Raw genomic sequence first — 9,165 nt, forward strand, 5'->3', positions numbered from 1 at the left:
TGGCATGTAGGAGATGACTCTCCACCTCCAGTGCTCAGAACTCCTCGGCAGAAATGACCCTCGGCTTTTGCCACCCTTGAGAAAGCCCCAGATGAGTCCAGGGGCTCCTGCCAGGAGCTGGAGTAGAGGCGCTGGAAAGGGATGGAGCTTCTCCATTTCTGTTGGCTCTCATTCCCAGATCGCCATGCTCCACTCTGGGCCCAAGAGCTATGCTCAGTTTGAGGGCTGGTGTCTCTCCCTCTGTAAGAAGGCTAGGCCAATGCCAGTAAACCAGATACTTCAGGCTTGAGGGGCCAGAGAGTCTCTGAGCGTCCTCACCGCCTTGCCCGAGGCTAGAGCTACAGCAGTGAGTGCCTAGACCCCCCACCTGCATCCCCATCACGTCCCCACCACTACCCAGCAGCTCAGGAGTTGGCTCTTCCCTCCACTCCCAGGCGACACTCTGCAGTTTCCATCCTGGGGTCTCTTACTTGCCCAGTTTCTCATGTTGATAGCTTAGCTACTCAGCATTACTGGGTTTTCTTTTCAGCCCTAGTCATATCTTTGATGATCTCCATCCGCAACAGGTCTCTTAGCCCATGGACCAAGCTCATTCCGCTCTCATGCTCAACTCAGATCTGCAGGACTCCAGCCAGGCCCATAGCCCCCCAGCAGAGGGAAGTTGGCAGCTATGACTCTGCCTGTATTAGACAACATTCTACATCCACCAGGAAGTAGGGCCTTGGACATGTCCAAGCTGACCCTCTTATTAACGGCTGAGAAGCAGCTGCAGATGCCGCTTAAAGGAAGAGGTGAAGGGGGATGCCAAGGCAGCCATAGCAGCATCAGCAGACGGGACACAGAGGTGACAGAGGTGTCTGGTGTCACCCTGATAGCAGTTCTGCAGGTGCTGACACGGGGTCCTGGAGTCCCTAGGCCTAACTTTGTGGGTTAGACATCTGACTCCAATTTGTGCGGGCCAAATTCTAGCCTAGAACTTGGGCCTCGAGATTCAGAATCTGCCTTCCCCAGCCCCTGAGACACCATGTGAGCCAGGGCACACGGCCAGCCTGCACCCTGCCCTTCCCAACAGGAACTCCTTGGCTCATGCAGCCTCTGCCCCTGGCCTGGCTCTGTTCTTCCTCTGTGAAACCTTCCTCGACCCCTTCAATTAGCCTCTATCTGAAGCCAGGCACTCTCACGGGCCATTTCCCACAGCATTTACCAAATGTTGCCAGGTATTTTAGTTATCCGAGTAAATATCTTATCTGTAAACTCCTCAACAACAGAGACATTTTGTTCATCTCTGTTCTCACCCACTACCCCCAGCACCTAGCACTACACCTTGCCAAGAGTAAACATCAAACATTTTCTGGATCAATAAACCCAGGACAATCCCCCCAAGTCCTTATTCTGAATGGCCACAGAAAAACCAAAATGTGCCCCCATCATGCATTGGTGACCACATACATTACCCTAAGCTCCAAAAGAGAATGCTGAAAAAGGCGTGCTGTGGTCAGAGGGTCCCTGGATATGAGAACCTCCCTGTCCAAACTGGACACTGCCTTAGATTTCCACTTATATCTTCCTAGTGGCACCTCTGTCCCCGCTCTCCTATCCCTCCACCAGAAACCTCTGGCCAACACATTAAACATATTTCCAAATCCCCAATTCCTTGAACTTAAGGGAAAGCAGGCTGCCCCAGCCTGGGGTTACTGGGTACCACCTGACTGGCACATGGGCTGCCCCTTGTCCTACACACCCACCCCCGGGCAGCTAAGCCTCTGTGGTCCGGACCCCAGGGAGGCCTCCTGGTGATTTGCATATAATCACACAATGCCAGGCACAACAAAGACACTCAAACAGCAGAGCCTTCTCAGCTGAGTTTAAAGTTTAATCTCCTTAATACAAAAGTTTCTGCTTTGCTTTTGACAGGTTCTGGAGCTCTTGCTGATGATGCTAAACAAATAATCGCCCTTTCTCCCCCTCTGGAGGCTTTGCCCGACGCATTGTGGCAGCACAGGCCCCAGTTATTGTGGTTTACGGACCAGGCCTGCACCTGCACTGTTTGTGTGAGCTCATCTGGATGCCCGGCAGAGTTCTTTAAAGAGAGCCCAGCACAGCCGCGGGTGGAGCGGGAGAAGACGCCAGCCCAAGGACTGCTACAACCCTTGGCCAGACACCAGCCCAAGGCTGCCTGTACTTTCCGTGCCTCCCACTGCCCTCTGCTTCCCTTAAGGCCGCATTCACCCCATGTCCTCCTCCCAAAACCTAGCTCCCTCCTCTGTGTCTCTCAGGACCTTCCTCTCCCAGGCGCTGTCCAGCCCCCTCGCACTTCCCCCGCCAGACGCACACCCCTTCTCAGGTTCTGCACACTTTGCCTCGTCATCTGGAGACCATTCCTAGGTCAGTGTTCCTATTTACTTAGGCACTTCACCCATAGGACTCATAGAACCATCCCAAGCAAAAAAGGCTCTGGAACACCCTTTCAAAGACACGCTCAGCACTTTTCATTGTGGCTCCAGCCCCTCTGTCCTGTAGTTTTGAGAATGAGCCGTGATCCCCCATCTCTCGTATTGATGCAGGGACTGGAAGTTGGTCATCGAACTGGTGGCCTGAATAGAGGTGCCCTGGCCATCTTGATTATCTGTTTTTGTGTAACAAACAATCTCAAAACTTAGCAGCCTAAGACAGTGGTTGCTTTATTTTGTCTCACTGTTATAGGCTCAGCTGAGCAAGTCTTCTGCTCTGTTGGCACTGGCTGGGGTTACTCTGTGATCTGGGATCTAAGATGGTTTCATTTTCATGGCTGCTGTCTCAGTGGGTGTGACTAAAAGGCTTGACTTAGCTGCGACTGTTGAGCAAAGGGCCTGCATGTAGCCTCTCCAGCATGGCAGTCTCAGGATAGTGAGAATCCCAACATAGGAGATCAAGGCCCCCAGAAAGAGTATACCAAAAGAACTGTGCAGAAGCTTCAAGCCTCATAGAGCCTAGGCTTTGAAATCCCAAAATCTCACTTCTGCTATGTTCTACCAGCCAAGCAATTCAAAAGAAAACATCTTTAATCTCTCACCCTATCTAAAGAGGTCTTTTCAGGAGCCACCAGCCCCTGTAACTGGTTCAGAGACAGAGTTTCCTGGCCCCAATAGCTAAATAACCTATCCTTGCAAATATAACATCACAGTTACCAGCCTGCATGCACTAGAGGCTGACATCCTTCCCATTCTTTCCCCAGAGACTCAAGCCAATATCTTATCCCTGGGCAGCATCACCAGTTGAACCTGTTTGGCCTGCCTCTTACCTACCTTGGCTGCTGGCAGGACCTTTGGTTTTTCTCAATTGCTGCCAGACCTAGATCTGCCCTTTTCAGGTTTTCGTTCACAAATAGCTTTAGATGGGAGATAAGGAAGCTCGAGTCAGGTTGGTACAGAGGCAGAGATGCTGCCACAAGACAGGGGGTTAATGCCTCAGACTTCTCCTGGCCCAGCCCTTGCAGGATGGCACCAGCAACAAGCACCTGCTGTAGGGAAGGGTGGTCACTATGTCACAGCTCTGAGGCTCTACAGAAGTCAGAGGTGGGTCATGGAGATGAGGGGGACAAGGAGAGTGGGGAGAGGATAGGTGTCTCTCTGCCACATCATTTAGGTACTGATTCACATCAACATCCATGCAACACCTGGTCAGACAGGCGCCCGCAGACCCATCTGGCCCAGACCAGCTGCACTTTCCCTGGCTGCAGGCTGGGAGTGGCAGTCATCTGGCAGAGCCGTGGTTCCCAGAGTGAGAGCACAAGGTCACACAGGCCAGGGCCATAGACAGGTCTCTTTTCTTTTTTTTTTTTTTTTTTTTTTTTTTTTTTTATAAACACCTTTCAAATGTTATTATGAAATATGCAAGCCATACACAAAGGAATGAAGAATACAGTGATAAACTCCCGTGCACCCACACCTAACTTAAGAAGTAAAATATTAGCACAAAATATCCCATAATGTAATATCTCAGGGCTCCGGGGAGTAGGGGAGAGAACAGGGGCTGCTCACGTTCACACAGGAAGGAAGGAGCATTGAGGAGGAAGAGGGACGCAAACGGCAGCACCAGCACTGGCTCCTCCGAGGAGAGACGGCTGCTTGGGCACCACAGTCAAGGGAGGTTTTACAGGCTTGGAAACAGACCACAGAGAAAGCACCACCCTTCTTCTTTCAACTCTCAGCTCAGAGACTTCACAGATCCCACTGTTTGAACTAGTCATGAGTTCCTCAGAGATGCCTTACGGATTGACTTCTCTGTCCCTATCTGCTCCTGTGCTGTTTATATCCATCCCTCTCCCATGCCTGACTGTAAACTCCATGACTGTGCCTCGCATTTGGTCTCACGAAGTTCTTGTACAGGGTAAGAACTCCTTGTTATTGACTTGAATGTGTGATTAATTCCTGGGAAACCCCCATGATTAACAGGCAGGGGACAGAAGCATTAACAGAAAGGGAAAAGAAAAGTGAGTTGGGCTAGGTGCGGTGGCTCACACCTGTAATCTCAACACTTTGGTAGGCTGACGCAGGCAGATCACTTGAGGTCAGGAGTTTGAGACCAGCCTGGCCAACATGGTGAAATCCATCTCTACTAAAAATAGAAAAATTAGCCGGGCATGGTGGTACACACCTGTAGTCCCAGCTACTCAGGAGGCTGAGGCAGGAGAATTGCTTGAGCCAGGGAGGTAGAGGTTGCAGTGAGCTGAGATTGAGTCACTGCACCCCAACCTGGGCAACAGAGTAAGATTCCGTTTCAAAGAAAAAGAATACACACACACACACAAGATGAGCCTGGGGCATCTTGTAGTGCCAAAAAAATAAGGAAGTACTCAAAAAAAAAAAAACCCACAAACATGAGGTATGTCAAAAGGCAGTAGCCAACTGGAAGAGCTCCCAGTTGGAGCTCTTTGACCAGCTCTGGATCATTTTGAGACAGAGAAAAAAAATAACTTTCTATCTAAGTCAAAATATGAAATGAATATCAGTAAGCCCTTTTTTTTTTTGTTTTTGTTTTGAGGAGTTTTGCTCTGTCCCCCAGGCTAGAGTGCAATGGCACTATCTTGGCTCACTGCAACCTCTGCCTCCTGGTTTCGAGCAATTCTCCTGCCTCACCTTCCCGAGTAGCTGGGACTACAGGTGCACGCCACCACTCCCGGCTAATTTTTTGTATTTTTAACAGATATGGGGTTTCACCGTGTTAGCCAGGATGGTCTCGATCTCCTGACCTCGTGATCCACCTACCTCGGCCTCCCAAAGTGCTTGGATTACAGGTGTGAGCCACCATGCCTGGCCCGTAAGCCCAAATTGATATAAATAAATGTTCAAGTGACTAAGTAAAGATGAAGAAGAGACAAATCTCACATGCAGAAGAATCTCAAATAACTTGCATTCAGTTAACTTACGTTAATTTCAAGTAACTTAATTCCACCCTTGGGGAGGGGTAGTGCAATTGCCCACTCCTTAAGTGTGGACTGTCCATAGTGATTCTCTTCCAATGAGCACAGTATGGAAAGGGAAAACGAGTAACCTCTAGAGTGGAGGACACCTGGCAAACGCTACTTCAGCCAGGCGATCAAGGTCAACACCAACAGTAATACATCATGTTGACTGCATGCACCCTTCATATGACGTGATGGAAGTGGCATCTTGCCTCTGTGGTCTTCCTCTCAAAAACCCACACCTCCAGTCCAAGCATTAGAAAAGCATCAGATAAATCCTAACTGAGGAACATTCTACAAAATATCTGACCAACATTCCTCAAAACTGTCAAGGTCATCAGAAACGAGGAAGGTTTGAAAAATTCTCTCAACTGTAGGCAAAGGAGACATGATGACTGGATGTCTTGTGTGATCCTGGAACAGAAAAAGACAATAGGTAAAACTAAGGAAATCAGAACAAAGTATGGGCTTTAGTTAATAATAATGTATTGGTTCATTAATTATAACAAATGTACCATATTAATGTAAGCACTTAGAAGCTGGATATGAGGTATATGAGAACACTGTACTATCTTTTGAAATTTTTCTGTAAATCTACAACTCTTCTTAAAAAATGAAGTTTATCAAAAAATATATCAGCATGTTCTAAGAAAAACTTACATAACTGTTAAAAACAGAGGGGAAAAAAATAAGAAAACAAGGGGACTTTGGGATCATGGAAGTTAAGTCGTCCCACCTGTCAGACCAGTGGAAAGTCAGGTAAAATCAAAACTGAAAGTGACATCCCAGGGGCACTGCCAGGGTCCTGAGAGAAGGCAGTTTGGAGAAATAGTGAATGTGAGAGTCAGAGAGCTGGGGGCAACAGGATGAGGACCTGGGTGCATCGAGTGTAGAGCAGCAATCTGAAAGTGTGGTCTTGAGGTATGGGCATAGATGAAGCGGACGCCTCACTTGGAAGCCTCCAACTGGAGGACACTTAGCAATACAGGCGAGTATTTAAAACAGTGCAGAGCGGGGAGTAAGAAACAGGGTGAGACAGCACAGCCACCTCTGCAAGCATTTAAAACGGACATGTGCCTAAGCAATGCCCACTTTGCAGGAACTCACAGACACACATTTGGTTTAATAGAATTATTGTCTACGAGGAGATAGAAATAAAAATAAATGGAAAAAATAGAAGTTTCCTGCCCACTCCACACCAGCAATGACAAGGTTGCATGAACTGAGTGTCATTAATTCAAACCACTCCCCTTAGGGGTGTGTGTGTGTGTGTGTGTGTGTGTGTGTAGAGACAGTTTGTGTTTGTGACTGAGAAAGACAGAGAGGGAGAGGGAAGAAGAGGAGGGGAAGGGAGGAAGTGGAGAGGAGAGGGGAGGTAAGGGAGAGGAGACAGGACAGGAGAGGAGAGGGAAGGGAAGGGAAGGATGGGGGAGGGGATGGGGATGGGGAGGGGAAAGAAATGGAAAAGAAACAGGAGAGTTAGAAGAGGCAATGTCTCTCTTATTTGTGGGATCTAAAAATCAAAACAATTGAATTCATGGACATAGAGAATAGGAGGATGGTGACCAGAGGCTGGGAAGGGTAGTAGGGGGCTGGGAGGGAAGGTGGGGATGGTTAATGGGTACCAAAACAAACAGTTAGAGAAAATAAATAAGACCCACTATTTGAAAGCCCAAGAGAGTGACCATAGTCAATAATAACTTCATTGCACATTTTAAACTAACTTAAAAAGTGTTATTGGATTCTTTGTAACTCAAAGGATACTTTTTTTGACACATGAGATATATCAAAACATTTCATGTACCCCATAAATATAATACCTACTATGTACCTAAAAAATTAAAAAATAGAAGAAGAGGTAAGAGAATCAGGTGAGATTTTTCTCAGAATTGGATGAAAGGCAACAGAGAAGGGAATGGTGGGAAGAGGGCAGCAGTGAAAAGCTGAGGTGGGGGATTCCTCTGTGAGCGGCAGGGGGGTGGTCAGGCTCTCTCCAAGGCAACTGTCAACCAAGAAAGTTTGTTTTCGAAAGCCATAACCTTCCCTGCCAAACAGGACAAATAGGACATAAGCCTTAGAGGACAGCAACAATAGATATTTGCGAGGGGATAGAAGAAGCAGTGATGAAGAAGAGAGACGGGGAGCACAACGGTTACCCTCGCAATACAGTACTGAGGTTACGGTCTCCTCCTGGTACCGTACCCTGAGGAAGGCACTAACAGGTATTGGGGACTTGCCCTCATTCTGCCATCAACCCGTTATGTGACCTTGTGAAAATCCCTAAACCTCCCTAAGCCTCGGTTTCCTCATATTTAAAATGAGAGTTTGGAACCGAAAACGCTCCCTTCCCTAATCCAGCGGTTAATGCCATCTGGGAGTTCACACAGGAAGGAAGACTAGGGCATTACCTGCCTGAGGCTGGTTTCACAGCAGAGGATCCAGCATCTACACCCCTTCTCCTGTGGTGTATCGAGCCAACAGGGTCCGGGGATCGTCTGAGCCCTTTCGGCTTGTGTGGCCTGTCACACACTCAGTTCCACGTCTTTCATCATGCCCTCCTTTCTTATACATGTGGCCCTATAACAGCAGCCCATTCATGGCTTGGGCTTCCTCTGTAGTTCCACAGAACTGAGCCTAGGAAGGAGGTTCATTAAATAGTTTGCCACCTTCTAGGCCCAACATATCCCCAGTGGCTAAAGACCCGAGGCCAGACATTTCAAAGCGGAGAACAATTAGGAGCTAAGTTTTAACTCAAACTTCAACATGAAGAGCAACCTGAATTCTATTTTAATCTTTTCCGGTTTGATATTCCTAGAAATCCTGTCCAGTGACCTGACCTTGTGGGAATTTTGCATCTTGTCTTGTGTTGACTCAGGACAAGACTCTACCTCCCTCTGGGTCTGAGTTTTTTCATCCACAAAATAGAAGAGCTGAAGGACATAGCCCCTAGTGTCCCTTCCAGCTATACTACTCGGCTGGAGTCATCTGAACCTATTTAGGACCCCAGGACCTTTACACCACCCAACTACAACCTCCTTGTCCCACTCAACCAGGTAAGAAGTTACCTTTGAGATCAATTTCGCAGAAAGGGGGCGAAGTGCGGAGAGCTAATGGCCATGATTATAATAGAAACAGGATGGAGAGACCACAAGGTTACAGAATATACCTTAAGACCTCAGAGAAGTAGGAGGCTTTCCTACCCACCTACTCACAGCAGAAGGAAGGTTGACAAGATGAACCTACTTTCTACTAGCTGGGAAATGTATGCGGTGGATATGGAGAGAACTCTTGGGAGCAAGAATACCTGTGCTCTACCCTGGCCTCGCCTCCTATTACTGGTACGATCTTAGGCAAGTGATTCAATCTCTTTGCACCTCCATGTCTTCACACGATAAAATGGGGTTCATTACAACGTCGATCTCCCAAGGTAGCTGTGAGTACCAAAAAGTGTGGTGTGTATCAAAGTTCCTCACAACACTTTGCTATTGAAAGCATGGTCCATTGAGGTCAGCTTCACTGACAGCTTGTTAGCAATGCAGAATCTCGCACTACACACTGGGGCCAGTTGGGGGGAAATAGGGGAGGGACGGTGGGGGGTGGGAAGTTGGGGAGAGATAGCAAGGGGAGAAATGCCAGATGTAGGTGATGGGGAGGAAGGCAGCAAATCACACTGCCACGTGTGTTCCTATGCAACAATTTTGCATGTTCTTCACATGTACCCC

This window comes from Cebus imitator, unplaced genomic scaffold (assembly GCF_001604975.1).
Source record: "Cebus imitator isolate Cc_AM_T3 unplaced genomic scaffold, Cebus_imitator-1.0 Scaffold641, whole genome shotgun sequence".
NCBI lineage: Eukaryota > Metazoa > Chordata > Mammalia > Primates > Cebidae > Cebus > Cebus imitator.